Source organism: Chiloscyllium punctatum, chromosome 5, assembly GCF_047496795.1.
Source record: "Chiloscyllium punctatum isolate Juve2018m chromosome 5, sChiPun1.3, whole genome shotgun sequence".
NCBI classification, from domain to species: Eukaryota; Metazoa; Chordata; class Chondrichthyes; order Orectolobiformes; family Hemiscylliidae; genus Chiloscyllium; species Chiloscyllium punctatum.
In genome coordinates, this window is record NC_092743.1 from 55,591,828 (window position 1) to 55,609,005 (window position 17,178).

The 17,178-nt window shown below is 39.4% G+C and overlaps 1 protein-coding gene across 13 annotated transcripts in view; it reads left to right on the plus strand.

The window, feature by feature from the left end:
• The window catches only part of dlgap1a (discs, large (Drosophila) homolog-associated protein 1a), a 766,490-nt gene that overhangs the window by 195,504 nt on the left and 553,808 nt on the right, over positions 1-17,178 (plus strand). The gene's annotated exons all lie outside the window — the stretch shown is intronic.

Below are 17,178 nucleotides of genomic sequence, written 5' to 3' on the forward strand. Positions count from 1 at the left end.
GCCAGTGACAAGCAGTGCCCTAAATCTCCTGGTTATTTTTTTTTAAAATAGAGTTGGAGGGGGAAATAATGCACTCCAATCTCTTGTTTATTTTTTTTATTAACCCTCATGCTTTTTTTTTCCTTTTTTTTCTTAAACCCCCACACTACCACCTCACTGTGGTAGTGCTTATTTTTTCCCCAGCACCCATGGTGTGTGTGTGCAGGTGTGAGACACAGTGAGAGACACATGGTGCACGAATCTTTATTCAATTTCCACCACCAGGAAGAAAGGAAAACACCCAAGTGGCCAGTGACAAGCAGTGCCCTAAATCTCCTGGTCTTTTTTTCCTTTTCTTCTCTCCGGTTTGTTTTTCTTTTTTAGTGCCCTTCTCTCTGTTTTTTTTATTAACCCCCACACTACCGTCTAACTGCGGTAGTGCTTATTTTTTCCCCAGCACCCATGGTGTGTGTGTGCAGGTGTGAGACACAGTGAGAGACACAAGGTGCACGAATCTTTATTCAATTTCCACCACCAGGAAGAAAGGAAACACCCGAGTGGCCAGCGACAAGCAGTGCCCTAAATCTCCTGGTTATTTTTTTTTAACTGTTGTTTATTTTTTTCTTATTTTCTCTTTTTTTTTACTTTTTCTTCTTTGTAAAAGGGGAAAACACCCAAGTGGCCAGTGACAAGTAGTGCCCTTCTCTCTGTTTCTTTTTTTCTTTCCTTACACTACCGCCTAACTGCGGTAGTGCTTATTTTTTCCCCATCACCCATGGCACGTGTGTGCAGGTGTGAGACACAGTGAGAGACACAAGCTGAATCTCCTGGTTATTTTTTTTTTTTTTTATCTTGACAAGCACTGCCCTTCAAACCACAGGGGGGTCCTGCTTAAATTTTTTTTTTTTTTTTTCTTTTTTAAGCACTGCCCCTTCCCATCAAAGGGCAATCAAATCTCCTGGTTATTTTTTTTTTTTTTTTTTTTTCTTATCCCCTGCACCCATGGTGTGTGTGCGCAGGTGTGAGACACAGTGAGAGACACAAAGTGCACGAATCTTTATTCAATTTCCACCACCAGGAAGATAGGAAAGACACCCGAGTGGCCAGTGACAAGCAGTGCCCTAAATCTCCTGGTTATTTTTTTTTAACTGTTGTTTATTTTTTTCTTATTTTCTCTTTTTTTTTACTTTTTCTTCTTTGTAAAAGGGGAAAACACCCAAGTGGCCAGTGACAAGTAGTGCCCTTCTCTCTGTTTCTTTTTTTCTTTCCTTACACTACCGCCTAACTGCGGTAGTGCTTATTTTTTCCCCATCACCCATGGCACGTGTGTGCAGGTGTGAGACACAGTGAGAGACACAAGCTGAATCTCCTGGTTATTTTTTTTTTTTTTTTTATCTTGACAAGCACTGCCCTTCAAACCACAGGGGGGTCCTGCTTAAATTTTTTTTTTTTTTTTTCTTTTTTAAGCACTGCCCCTTCCCATCAAAGGGCAATCAAATCTCCTGGTTATTTTTTTTTTTTTTTTTTCTTATCCCCTGCACCCATGGTGTGTGTGCGCAGGTGTGAGACACAGTGAGAGACACAAAGTGCACGAATCTTTATTCAATTTCCACCACCAGGAAGATAGGAAAGACACCCGAGTGGCCAGTGACAAGCAGTGCCCTAAATCTCCTGGTTATTTTTTTTTAACTGTTGTTTATTTTTTTCTTATTTTCTCTTTTTTTTTACTTTTTCTTCTTTGTAAAAGGGGAAAACACCCAAGTGGCCAGTGACAAGTAGTGCCCTTCTCTCTGTTTCTTTTTTTCTTTCCTTACACTACCGCCTAACTGCGGTAGTGCTTATTTTTTCCCCATCACCCATGGCACGTGTGTGCAGGTGTGAGACACAGTGAGAGACACAAGCTGAATCTCCTGGTTATTTTTTTTTATTTTTTTTTTTTTTTTTTTTTTTTTTTTCCAAGGACACCCGGACTCCTAATGTCCTGGTTATTTTTTTTTTTTTTTTTTTCTTTTTTTTTTTTTTTTTTTTTTTTTTTTTTTTTTTTTTTTTTTTTTTACACTACCGCCTAAGTGCGGTAGTGCTTATTTTTTCCCCAGCACCCATGGTGTGTGTGTGCAGGTGTGAGACACAGTGAGAGACACAAGCTGAATCTCCTGGTTATATTGGCCAGCTCAGATTCTTGATTGGCCCAGGTTAATAACCCCAATCAATGACCTCATAGTCAACAAGGTCAACCTGCTTCCAATCACTGCACAGTGTCTCTAAAATGAGATCCAGGCTTTGCAGATCCATGTGGAGACAATTCATCTGGTGTTCTCAGATCTTAAAGTCCAGCTTTATGTCAAATTCAGAAACAGCATTAACCTTGAAGCTGATGATAATTGGACTATTTATTTTCATGTTTCACTTGATTGAATGATTTAATGTCCATTGCAGATCGTGCTAGGAAACAGGTTTTCTTTTGCAAAAGAAATGAGTCATCATTTTGTTCATGATTTTTGGATGGAATTTTAAGATTTTTGTCCTGCAGCTCCACTTATTTAAAGAAAATATTTAATGGTGACTTCAAAATCTTCCCCTTGAGTGGTGCGTATATTATTTTCATATATTTGCATCTCATTAAAACCCAACTTGCCTTATTTATATTCCGCATCCATTTTCCCTTTCTCCACCAGGAAACTGGATGACGCAAAGTCTGAAAATGTCAAAAAGCGTGCGTACCTAGCGGCAGCAGCTTGCTAAATGCTTGTCCCAGACCTTGTGCAAACGTTTCTTCAGAACAATGTCCCTGTGCAGTCCATGACCAATATCCTGCTCCAGCTTTTGTCCTTATGAATAAAACATTGGCAAACCAACAGCCTCACTGCATTATTGTACCAGCTCTCAGACCAACTCAGAAACCACTTTGGCCCTTTAACAGGTTACTTTGGAGCTCAGGAGTACCTTTGACTTGCATATTTCTGCCAGATCGCTTTGCAAGCAAGGATACATGCTTTGCACAAGATGCACCTTCTGCTTCTTAGCTTGTCTTAGTAGTGTTCAATCGCTTTCCACTTACTGAAAGGCTATCAATTTAAAGTCATAGAGTCATACAGCACAGAAACAGACCCTTTAGTCCAACCTGTCTGCACCGATGAGATAATTCAGTTGCACTGCATCCCAGTTGCTAGCACTTGCTCCATGTCTCTGTAAACTCTTCCCATTCATATGATGAAGGGCTTTTGCCCGAAACATCGATTTCACTGCTCCTTGGATGCTGCCTGAACTGCTGTGCTCTTCCAGCACCACTAATCCAGAACCATTCATATATCTGCCCAGATGACTTGTAAATATTGTAATTGTACCTACCTCCACTACTTACTCTGGCAACCCATTCCATACATACGCCACTCCTATGAAAACCACTTTTCAGTTATCCCTCAGGTCTTTTATAAATCTTTTCCCTCTAACCTTAAACCTACACTCTCTAGTTTTGAACTCTGGCACACGAAGAAAAAGATCTTGGCTAATCATCCTATCCATGCCCCTCATGATTTTATGCATCGCCATAAAGCCCATTTAAGGAATATCTTCCATGATGAAAATCCTTGTAGCCTCGATTAGTCAGCTGATCTTATGAAAGTTGTTCACATTGCTTTTTTAGTGCACACACTTACTGCAGCACTGACTTACAGGCAACCAGTATCTATGTGGGCCATATTTCATTTTAATGCATTATGTCATCTGTTCTCAACTACAGGCTGTTAGCCTCTGTGTGGATTGCATTGCTTTTGTAGGGTATGGGGGCTTCAGGGCTCAGTAATGGGTTTCTTGCTTCTGCAGTTGTATTATTTTCTATTGCAGAAGGAGAAGCAGGCAGTTTGCTATGGTAGGGAGCAATGGGCAGTCAAAGGCATGGACATAACATTATGCAGCATCATGCATCATGTGCCAGCAGCTTTTTGCAGCAACTCCACTGCATGTGTATGTACTTGCAGCAAATGGCCACTTGTGAAAGTCAATGGGGACCTGTCCTTAGTGGGGTGAAAAGGGAGTACAGTCAATCATGGGATATGGCAATAGTAATTCAAGAGGCTTGGCTGTTTCCAGTCCAGGGGGTTGTTTATGGCCTGTCAGGCACTTGTCCTACCTGACTCTAGGGATCTGTACCCTGGCAGTCCAAAGATTAGGCCACAGTCAGTCCATAGGTCAAGTGCAACCAGTTCCAGGGATTACAGATTGTGTGAGTATTGTGGAGACTACAGTCCAGAAGATAGGCCAGTTAGTTCTGCAATGAGACAAAGGGAGGGATTGAGAATAATGGAAGTTGATGGAAGAAGGCTTAGTGGTACTGTAGTGGCAAAAGAGATGGTCGGGTCTCCCAGAGAGTAATTAACAATCAGTGAGGGCAGAAAGAGTTAGTAGTTTGGGAGGATGATGTAGATGAGAACAGAGCACTTAAGTGGACAGCTGCATGCAATAGTGAGTAAGAGTTGAACCGTGATGAAATGTGTATGGTGGCTGAGTTTGGGAGAATGGTGGTCCTATGATTGTGAGGCAGCCCTAACCCTTGCAGTCTTCTAAAAGTCATTATCTACTTCTTGCACTGCCAAGTGACCCAATTCACTCAGTACACAGTACTGACTTGAGCTGCTATCGAGGTCTGAGCTGCCTAACTCTGACGGAGTGGAGTCCTATTCTAGTCAACTAGGATAATAACTATTCGCTTCTCCTTCACCTCATCCACTGTGCTTCCAGATCCCTGTTCACAAAGCAGGGAGCAAGCTTTCCTTTCCTGTGGGCCATGTAGAGGCTTGGCAGCATGTTGTGAAGGATCACTCCTGGCTTGCAGTGCCTGCAGTGGTGTGCAACTGGGCTTTAAATATGGTGCCAGTGGCAAGAATGGGGGAAGGTCCAGGCAGTGGTGACCACTTCTGACTCTCCAGCTGAATGGTTCCCTGTGAAAAGTACCCAGGAGCCCAGATACATAACTAACACAGAAGACTGTGTGAGAAAGTCACTTTGAGCCACCACAGACCAAACACCATGAATCTCAATCAGTAATATATTTTAACTGAAAATAGGACAATTTTCTGTGATCTTAGATCCAATGTATGGCTGAATTTTAATATGCATCTTAAAAGATCTAGCTAGTCACTCAGTTGTATCAAGCTTTTACAAAAGCAGAGCACTATAGGTATGCCTGTGCAACATGACCCACAGTTCAAGACAGCGGCTAACAATTCATAATCGCCATGAGGAATGAACCTGGTGCTGGCCTTACCAATAATGCCCATGATCTCATTAATGAATAAAAGCAATTTTTTTCTACATTATTGATCTATGTTATTTCTATTATTGCATTTACGCTATTACACCTAGCAAGTCTTGAATTTAAAATATGAATGCCAGCAGCATAATTAGATTATATTTTCACTGTTGTTTGCAGTGGTTTTCATTTCTATTGCTTATTGCATAATCATATAAATGGCAATCTAAAATTAATTTTCATGCAGTGAGTTGCGTTTTAGTGACATATGGAAATATGTCACTTATGCGGAGGACTGGTGACCAAGACATCTGAATGCATGAATGTGTGAAGCTGTTAGCTTGAAACAACTGTTCCACCAAGCCTACCCTGTCTATATTGCCTAATGTTACTCACAAGCTGATTAATCATCCCCTATCCAATAGCAGAGCACAATCATTTGTGGCAGGCATTAAAAAATATAAAAAGCAAATCAGTTATCTGTAAACAAATATGATAGAGTCCACTTCCATCCCTTAGGCTGTGAAATCTGATCAGGGGATTGCATTGATCATGTTTATATTACCTGGAATTTTGTGCCGAGAGATGTCAACCATTGATTGAAAGCAGGACGAAGGTCAGCACCAACTCGACAAAACAGCACATTATTCCAATGCTTTTGGAAAAATGGAACCATCTTATATCTCATCTCATCCCACCTCTAGTTTTATATACACATATCATCTTGTCATTCCTAATCTATCCAGCTGAAATAATCAGCATCAATAAGAACAGAATCTAGCCTTTGAGTTAATTTGTATACTATAGATACTGAAGAAATGATAGGCCTTGCGTATCAATTGGCCCTGGAATTTTGGTAAAAAAATCAAAACTCTACTGCATTTCAAAGAGCCACAGAACTTTTACAGCACAGAAGAAGGATATTCTGGCAGTCATCTCTGCACTAACTACACAACCAACATTTTGATTTAATGCCATTCCCCTATTCCATACGCTTGCACATCATTTACATTCAACTGATCACTGAAAGCCTTCTTAAATGCCTCAATTGACTGCACCTCCACTGCACATCCAGGAAGTGTGTTTCAGACCCAAGCCAGTCATTGTGTAAGAAAGATTTTTCTTCCATCACATTTGATAAAATTGTGAATTACTTTAAATCTGTGACTGTTCGTTTTCATCCCTTTTATGAGCATGACCAGATTCATCCCATCAAGCCCTTTGATGGCTTTGAAAATTTCTTCCAAGTCTCTTTCTACTCTTCTTCGATTTAAGGAAAATAGTCCCAATCTCTCCAATCTACGCATGGAACTAAACCATTTTGCTCAATCTCTTCTGCAATCTCTCCAATGTTTGTTTTTCATCCTTCATGTGGTGTGGCACCCAGAAATGTACACAGTACTCCAGCTTACCATTTGCCTGACACTAAAGGTAAACTCATCCTGATGTTAACCAACTCAGTCATATAACACATAACTGGCTTTTGTCTGTGCAAGTCAACATGTGCTATCAGGGCTACTACCTCAATGGTATGCTGTATTCCTACCAATCCCACACTCTGAAATGACAACATGGAATCAAGAAGATACAGCAGATTCACAGCCTGTTTCAAGCTGTTGCAAATGAGTGAATACTATGAGACCAAGTGAGCAGCCTTGAAATGTCCTCTGGCTCAATCTGTGAGTTGGGTTCATTTCGCTGCACATAAAGTGTCCTCACGGCAGTTTTGCAATGAAAGGTGCAGTTGTGCTCCAAAGTGCAGCATTGAAGAGCAGAATTGTGCTGTCAGTCGATCAGAGATGTGACATGATGATGTGGTAAGGCTGGCACGTACCTAACGTCATGAAATTGGGGTGTTCCCATGGAACGTACCCTGAGATGTTGGTGCCTGGTGTCCAAGGTGGAGGTCTAGAGAAGCCAGCAGCAAGCTGGAATCACTGGGTAACTGCTTTGACTTTCATGTCGGGTATTTTCAGCATCTAGTTTCCATCCAGCAGGTGGGCGAATAGAAATCTACATAGAGATAAGCCAAGATTAGATAATAATTAGATGTTAATTTGTGAAATAGACTTTTTATTGCTCACTAATGAGAATCTCATCTCACCATTCAACACCGGGTTGGAAAATGGGACATTTTGCTCTTGATGTTGAGAAGCTCTTTGTTCGCCATCTCATGTGCTTTCCTTATGTTTCTCACCATGGCTCACATCATTCAGGGCTTGGGAAGATTTCCCCTATTGTGTCTGTATCATCAAGTGTTTGAGGGGGTCTAAAACTGGACAAAATATAATAAACATGCTTTAATCATGAACAGCATGGTGGGCAAAGTTTTGTATTTCATAGTTTTACTAGTACAGGTAGACATTCCTTTATCCAAAACCCTCAGGACGAGCTGTCTTTAGCATTTTGGAATGTTTTGGATAAAGGATTAAATGACATTTTCATAGTAAAATTTAAAAGAAGTTACCAAACACCAGACCCACTTATGATTACTATGAACACTGAGACAGAATTGACACCTGCCAGTGCTGGACCACGTCGTTATGTCACATCTGAGTGACACGGGTTGAGTGGGTGTGGAGTTGCATTAACTGCATTAACATGCCAAACAACCTTGTTAATGAGAAAAAAATTCAGAAAAAGAATTTCGGATTTTGGAGCTTTTTGGATTTCAGAATTTCAGATAAAGGATTGCCCACCTGGATGATGTAACATTATATTGGTCTTCTCAAATTTAGCTGAGGACCTTTAAAGACTTGTGAACTATAATGCAAAGATGCTTTTCACTCTTAGCCAAAATGCAAAAGAATACATTTATCCAAATTTTGAAGTCAGTTGTGGCTCAATCAGTAGCACTTTTGCTTTCAATCCGATTGTCTGTAAGCAAGGACTGTTGGTCTTTCGAAAGGGATGTGAGACTATTTTCTGTATCTTCAGGTGGAAATGAAAAGATCTCATAGCATTCTCTGAAGAACAGCAGGTAAATCTTCCCTAGTACCCAACATTTGTCCTTCAAAGGTACCACTAAAACAAGATCTGGTCAGCACTTATGTGATGGATTCAAATTAGCCACCCAGTTTCTACATTACAACAATACTTCAAAATGAACTTTATTGTCTGCAAGGTGTTGTGGTATATTTTGAGAATGGGAAAGACACTACCTGACAGTTAGTTTTTCTATTCTCTTTTAAAATATCATTTTCCAAAGTTTCATTCGTTCTCCACGTGCCACAGAATGACCTTGCAAAAATCATTTCTCGTCCCTAGTCCTAATATTTGCACAGATTTATATCACAAAGAAAGTGAAAAGCTATAACTATCTGAAGCTTATTCATGAATTGATTCGATCAACTTTCCACTGATTTTGCAAGCTTCTGACTTGGAGAGAAATATATTGTAAGGAGCTTTATCAAAGGCTTTCTGAAAATGCATATGGACCATGCCTATTGGGATATCTTCATCCACTAATCTAGTAAACCTTCAAAAAATTGTTAGTGCACAGCCTTCTTTTCCAGAGTGCCTCTGAGCATCCCTGGTGAATTCTATGCATAGAAATCATAAACAGTCTATATTTTGATCTTTTTAAGGTTTTTTTAACCTATAACTGACATAGACTAATGGGCCTATGGTTCTTGAGTTTTGCTGAAAACACAAACCATCCTAGATTCTAATGAACTATTAAAGATATGAACAATGGTCTTCTCTTGATATCTCTATTTCGATCAGCTCCTCAATCTATCGGAATGGTAGAAGAATCTGGCACAGAAAGAACTTTCAGCTTCATATCTTCATTTTCTACTTAAAACTAAGGTGTGCCATGTGTAACTTTTAACTTTATTTTGTATATTTTACACTATACTATAATTACCGTGATGTTTAGCTTTGTTCTTTCTTTCTTGTTGTTAAGATTCTGTACTGAGGTACCTAAGATGGTGTCTATGTGGCAACATTATACACTTTTCACTGTACTTCTTTACTTTTATACTTGAGTATATTTGACTTTAAAAGCAAAATCAAAATCAAATACTACCTTAAATCTATGTCTCCTGTTAATTGACCTTTCTGCTCATGGCAATAGTCTTTCCTCTAACTGGGGCCCTCATTATCTTGTCCACCTCAAATAAGTCATTGTTCAGCCTCCCCTGTTTAAAGCAAAATAAACCCTCAGCCAATCCATCTTTCCACATAACTGCAATTTTCGAACATTGGCATTATTTTTGTAAATCTCCTTTATATTTTTTCCAGAGCAATTATGCCCTTCCTGTAATGTGGTGATCAGAACTGCGCACAAAATTCCAACCATGGCCTAATGAACATTTTATATTGTGTGAGTGTAACATCCCTGTTTTTGTACATAGATGTTGTTCATACTCCATTGTTTTATTCCATCTGAATTCATACGCTCAACTATTTTAATACAAACATAATAACTGGGAGTAGACTGTACTTGTCCTCAAGGCAGCTCTGCTACTTAGTAAGATAATGACTGATCCTCAACCTGAGCACCACTTTCCTATCTGTTTGTGACAGCTTTGAGTCAGTTAAAGTTCAAAAATGTATTGCTTTCATCACTGAAAATACTCAGTGACTGAGCATTCACAACCCTCTTGAGCAGAGAAGTTAAAAGACTCATCAATTTTGAGTGGAGAAATTTCAGCTCATCTCAGTCTAAAATTGTCAACCCTTTATTCTAAGACTGTAACCATGATTTTTCAGACGGTGGAGTTTCCATCCTCACTTTCTTGAACATCAGCTAGGAATGCATTCCCCAACAATACTGTTCAATCTCTGGGGAGTTGGAACTTGTGGCTCTCAGCAGGAATTGCAACCGTGAAAGTATTCCAGAGTTGCTGTGTAGCCCAAGCAATGCCAGAAGTAGTAATGGGACACTGCTGGCGTAACAGCAGTTCTCTTTATCTCAGTTCTCAAGTTCTGCATCAGTTAAATTGGGTTGGTCTCGTGACAGGGGTTGGGGGAGGTGGAGGGATGGGGAGCTGAGGCACAGGAGGGGTTGCAGGTGATAAGGATGTTACAAGAGAGAGAAAGAGGAGATGAAGTAGGAAGTAGGAGTGAGGGGAAGGTTGGGGATTTGGTGTGCACGGACTTGCAAAAGGATTCGATACAGAACAACCCAACAGACTTGTGAGGAAAGTTAAGAGTTACGGATAAAAGGGACACTAGCAATGTGGATACAAATTTGCATGAGGGGTAGGAAATAAAGGATATTGATTAATTGGTATTATTGGGACTGGAGGAAGGTTTCTCAGCAGTTTTGGGACTGCTGCTTTTCCTTATATGTAGACCTTGATGTGCGGGGGACAGTTTCAAAGTTTGTGAATGACAGTAAACTTGGGAGAATTGTAAACTGTGAGAAGGATAGCAAAGAACTTTAAAAAGCCATTGAATGTTGATGTGGTTGGTGTATAGGTGGCAGCTGCAGTTCAATATAGAGAAGTGTGTGGTAATGTAAGAACATTCAGGAGCTGAACAATCTGTGTTTATATGGATATAAATCATTAAAGGCGGCAAAACAGGTGGAGAGAGCAGTGAATAAAGCATATATTATTCCAAGGTCTATAAATTGGGGCATAGATACAAGAGCAAGAAGGTTATGTTGAATTTTGTATGAGACACTGATTAGATCTCAGCTGGGATATTGTGCATCATTTTGAGGTTCACACTGTACAAAGGATGTGAATGCATTGGAGAGAGTACAGAAGAGGTTTATGAGAATGGTTTCAGGGATGAGATACTTCAGTTATGACAGAAGATTGGAGAAGTTAGGACCATTTACTTGTAGAGAAAGAGGCTAAGAGGAGATCTGATAGAGGTTTTCAAAATTATGAAAGGTGCAGACAGAGTGGAAAGGGAGAAACTGATCCTACTCGAAAACAAATTGAGAATCAGAGGACTCTGATTTAAATCATTTTGTGAAAGAAATAAATGCAACTTGAGAAATAAAAACCTTGTTTACACACTGAGTGGTTTGGGTGTGGTAATATAGAGACACATCTTGCTGAGGGATAGGAAACAGGGGAATGGTTACTGGGCATGTTACTTGGGTGTGTGGTGCAGGTAGTTTCATTTGAGACATTGGGAAGATCGTTGGATGATTCTTTAAATAGAAGCTATGGGTAGGATTACAAGGAGAGGGCAGGAGATTGCCATTATGTGAATACTGAGAGCCAGGGCAGGCATGATGGACTTAATAGCCTCCTTCTGAACTCTAACAATTTGACATGTTCAGCCAAGTACAAAGCCTGTTGACCTCTCTTTGTTTGCACCTGGGTAAATCAATATTATTATAGTGAAACATGCAGTAAGACATCATGCTCCAGGCTTGTTGATGGCTTCAGCTATTTCATTCTCTCTTAATCTGTCACATCAGTGCAGTTTTTATGGTTCGGAGGTTTTGATGATTCAACCTTTACATATCACTGTGCATATCATCAGTACTTGATAACCATTTAAAATTAGCTGTGAATCTAATGATTCTAGTTCTGATGCTGTTGAGCAGACTGCTGTTATATGTTTCTTTGTAAGATAAATCGCAGAAATCATAATCCCAGATGAGATAGCAGTGTTTCATTATATTAAAAGTCTTGGCAAGCTGAAGGAACAACCAATGATTTGATAAATTGTTCTGATTCCAGCACTGTGCTATTTTACTTCATTCTCCACATTGCTATAAAGTGCCTATATCTCATTCTTTCCCAGCCAGTAAATTTAAGTTCACTTGCCTTGTCACTGTCAGCGTCAATCACATTGTCATTAATGTATGCCTAAAGAGCCATCTGGCCTCTCCAGAGTGAGTTCAGCAATTCAGTGAGCCTTTCTCTCCTGTATTGCTGATTCTAGAGTGTTTCAAGCTGCTCCTTTTTTGATTTGAATTGCCTGGTCCTCTGACTGTTTTAATTTATTCCTAACTCGTGCTATGATCCTTTTTCCTTCACAGTAGCAGAGAACAGAAAGGTCCTGAGGTTGAATGAAATCATACCGCGCTTGGGTTTTAGAGCAGTCATCAACCTGTCAGTGCCTTCCTATAACCTAACCAAATACTGTAATTAAATCTTCATGCAGCAACTGTCCCAAAATACACTGTATTTGAACAATGTGATGAGACTAGGATTTCAGATATCTAAGAAATGTGTGATAAATTGATTATCATTCTGGTAGTTGTTAAACTAGTAAAGAAAATTAAAGATCCTTCTCAGAAGACAGCAAACATATTTTTTAGCCTGAAATGACACGTTTTTAAAGATAGAAAAAAAATCATTGATTAAGCATCTCTGATACAACTCTGTTTACCATAACATTTATTCTACAATTTGTCCCTGCTTGCAGATATTTTGGAGCTAAGTTATTTGATATTATTTCTGTAAAATTTACTTAATTTTTATGTTGTACATTAAGCACTGGAATTTCACCACCTTCATTGTTCTAAAGTCTTTACTACCTGAAATAGTCACCATGTTGCTAGTGAAATGCATAAACCTGTGTATAATTACCATATAAGCACTTAATGCTCCCTGTTAAAAATAACCGAGAGGAATTTGATATAAGAATATTTATCTCTTGCACCATTCTTGTTTCCTGGTCCTCGGGTTTTTCAGAAGATAATCTGCAAAATATTCTGATGGCCTAGAAGGATCCTCAGAGTTCTCTTCAAGATGTTACAAAAACCATGTGCTTCGGAGATAATCAAAAAGTGCACATATTTTATTCACTAATCCATTGTTGTGAAGATTCCATTTCCCTTTTTGATCTTCAGCAGGAGCTAAAGTGAAATATCCATTGCTACCCACACTTTTTGAATCTTCTTTTAAAACAAAATCTCTGTATTTGTAGCTTCGCATGAGGATCAACAAAATAGTGCGTCCTTTTTGTTGCATCTAAAGCTGAGTAAAAATAATCTCACCATCTTCCTGCAGTATATAAAAAAAGAGTCTCGGAAATCAATAGACTGGGAAAAGAATAAAATTCTAATCATTTTTATACAACAATCTGCAGCACAAAGTATTCAAACATATTTTCCGTGTGAGTGACCACTCTAGCATTGCATACATTAAAATTATGATATCACATTTTCTCCCTCTAAAATTGAATTTGATGTGAAAAAGTGGAGAAAACTTTACAAGTCTGTAAAATGAGTTGAAAGTAATTAGAAGTAGCTACAATAAACAAACTAAATCACATTCTTCTGCTATGTGTTCAGCCATGTGTTTAATCAGCAAAAACAAAATGCCTTGGGTGTTGCAGAGGGATGGAAACATGAGAGCCCAGAGACCAGGTGATTTGTTAATATACCTTTTCTTGGATGAGCCTGTTGCAGTGTCAGGAGCATTGCGAATGAATGGTAAAACATACACTGTTGACTTATCTTTATCTTTTCAACCTACAAACATGGAATGCTGTATAGAATGGGAGTAGTGGGAGAAAATGGAAAATGTTGATTGGTATCAGGCAGTGAAGGGCTACTTCCTGCCAATGGAGTGCTAACCCAGGACAAAGTTAAAAATCACAACACCACCAGGTTATAGTCCCAGAGGTTAATTTGGAAGTACTAGCCTTCAGAGCGCTGCTCTGAAAGCTAATGCTTCCAAACAAGTCTGTTGGACTATAACCCGGTGTTGTGTGATTTTTAACTTTGTCTACTCCATTACAGCACTAGCTCCTCCACATTTGGGCAACCTAGGACCAGCAAAATGAATAAATAATGGTGGTGCCAGAACAGCTGAGGTTGAATTAGAAATGAAAGTGGCCCTGCTAATAGATAAGGATCACCGAAGCTGATCATTTAAAAAAAATGAAGCCTCTGCATTGGCCTTGGTGGAAGTGGATGCTTAGTTCCCTCATCCCAGATGCATGTTGAAGAGGAGAGGATTTTATGTAAATATTTGAGTGAACCTACAAAGCCTCAAATACTGTTGTGAACAGACTCTCAGCAGCCTTCATATAGCTCGCCATGTTCAGGTTCACTGAGAACTGTGTGCATCAAACACTACAGGAGGCAGGCTTCTCGTGTTTCCAGGGCAAACTGGCACCAGTTCAGTGTCTCTACGTTTACCATTGCATCATGAGCCTTATTTTCTATTCATTCATCGGATGTGAGAATTGCTAGTAAGGTCATCATTTATTGCTCATCCCTAATTTCACTTTCAGAACATGGTGGGCAGCTGCATTCTTGAAATTCAACAGTCTGTTAGGAATGGAATGTACCCATGGTGCTGATAGAGTGTTTGAAGAATGGGTCTCTGGGTATGGGTATGCCCACAGTATCGATAGAAAGTTTGACAAATTTACCCCGGTGTCAATGAAGGTATATTGGAATAGCTCTAAATCAGGATGACATAAGACTCTGAGGGGAACAAGGGGAAATGATGGTCTAGTGGTGTTATTGCCAGAATATTTATCCATAGACCCAGGTAATGTCTTGGGAAGTGAGGTTCAAATCCTGTCATGGCTGGTGATGGAATTTAAATTCAATAAAACCTGGAGTTAAGAACTCATTGTTAGGGAAGAAAACCTATCTAATTTACTAATGTCCTTTAGGGGATTAAAATGTATTCCTTACCTGGTCTGGCCTACACTTGACCCTAGACTCACAGTAATGTGTTTGACTGTTAACTGCCTTCTAGGAAATTAGGGTTGGGAAATAAATACTGGCTTTGTTAATGACACCCACACTCTATGAATGAATAAAGATAAACATTGTGGTGTTTCCAAGCAGTTGCTGTTTTTTTCCTTTTAGATTGTACTGGACCAAGTGTTCAGAAGCTATCTTGACAAGTGCTTACACTTCATCTTGTACATTGTACACACTGCACTGCACAGTGGAGAGAGTAAATGCTGAAGGTAGTGGAAAGATGCTAATCAAGCAAAGTGCTTTGTCCTGGATGCTGTCAAGCTGCTTGAGTATCGGAACTACAATCATCTGGAGAAGTGGGGTATGTTCAATCTTATTCCTGACTCATGCCTTGTCAATGGTTGACAGGCTTTGGGAATCAGGTGGTAGTTGTTTGAATTCTCAGCCTCTAACCTGGTTCAATAGCAAAGCTATGTGTATGGTTTGGTCATGAGATGTTGATGGTGCAGAATTCAATGATGATAGCAATGCCATTGAATGTCAAGGGACGAATGGTTAGATTCTCCCTTGCTGGAGATGGTCATTGTTTGGTACTGTGTAATTCAAATGTTACTTGCTACTTATTGTTCCAAGTCTGAATGTTGTCCAAATCTCACTGAATACAGATGTGGTCTTCCTCGGTATCTAAGGAGATACCAATGGAATTGAGCATTTTGCAATCATCATTGATTATTCCAATTTTCTTACCTTGTGATGGAGAGAAGGTAATTATCAAAGCAGCTAATCATGTTTGGTCCTGAGACACTACCTCAAGGAACTCCTGCGATGAAATCATGGATTGAGATGATTACTCTTCAACAATCTTTAACAACCTCTTTAATCTTGATCTCTCTCTGCACCTCTTGGCAGCTGTAACATTTTATCCTGCACTCTGTTCTATTACTCTGATGTACTGATCTGCCTGGAAAGCATGTAAGACAATATTTTTCACTGCACCTCGGTACATGTGACAGTAAAAAAATCAAATAAAATCAAACCAAATCAAATCAAAATCACAGCCACATTCCTTAATGTTAGCATTGACTTGAAACAATGGAGAGTTACCCTGATTCCCATGGAGATCAATTCTATCAGGACTCCTTAATGCTACAATTGGTCAACGCTGCCTTGGTGTCAAGATTGGTGACTCTAACCTCACTCGAGAGTTCAGTTCATTGAACATGTTGGAGCAAGGTGAGGACAGGAACAGAACTGTTCTGGTAGAACTCAAACTAAACATCAGTGAGCAAGTATTAGTGACTAAATGTTTCTTGATACTAATGTGAATTGCACCTCCTTTACGGATGGAGAGCAGGCTGATGGGGTTTGGCTGGGTTTGGTTTGTTCTGCTTTTGTGCACAGGACATACCTGACTCATCTTCCATAATTCTGGATTAGTGGTGCTGGAAGAGCACAGCAGTTCAGGCAGCATCCGAGGAGCAGTAAAATCGACGTTTCGGGCAAAAGCCCTTCATCTTCCATAATGCCAGGTATAGGCCAGTGTTGTAGCTGCTTCGGCACAGCTTGGCTTGGGGTGGACCTAGTTCAAAAGCATAATTTTTCAGTATTATAGTTTGGATATTGTCAGATACATAGCCTTTTTAATATCCAGTGCTTTCACCCCTTTCTTGATATAACATGGAGTGACCAGAAGACTGGCATCTGTGGTGCTGGGGACCCCAGGAGGAGGCTGAGATGGATCATCCACTAGGCACTTCTGTCTGAATTGTAAATGTTTTAGCCTTGTCATCTGTACTGCTGTACTGGGCAATGATATGCTATCATTCCAAACAGAAATCTGTAAACACACTTATTAACTTTCATACTATGATAGACAACACTATCAGTTTGATGCATTACAATAGTCTAATTAATTTATTAATATTGAATGCTGTTTGGAGTTGAACTGGTACTTTTGTCTTCACTTTGTTTTCAACATTGATATAATTTTCTTTCTCGTGTCAGTTTTTTTTATTAGATTTAACTTCCATTAAAAAATGGAAGGATTCTAAAATAAAGTGTTGCTATGACATGACTCTTTGACAACTGATAAGTTTATGTTGAGAGGGACCCAATTCACTTTCAAAATGTGAATATGTTTGGATTTCATTCATTAAATTGTGGAATAAAAACATTCAACATAGTCCTGGTTTTAGACATTATTGTGCAACTGGCTTTCAGAAAAATCAAAATTCAAGTAACGCTTTGCAAACAACTGCATTCATTTAAAGAATATAATAGTGATTATTAGCATGCACATATTCTAATGCACAGAGCTTGATTTACTTATTTGACTGGGAATTACAAGTCAGGACCTTTCCCAACA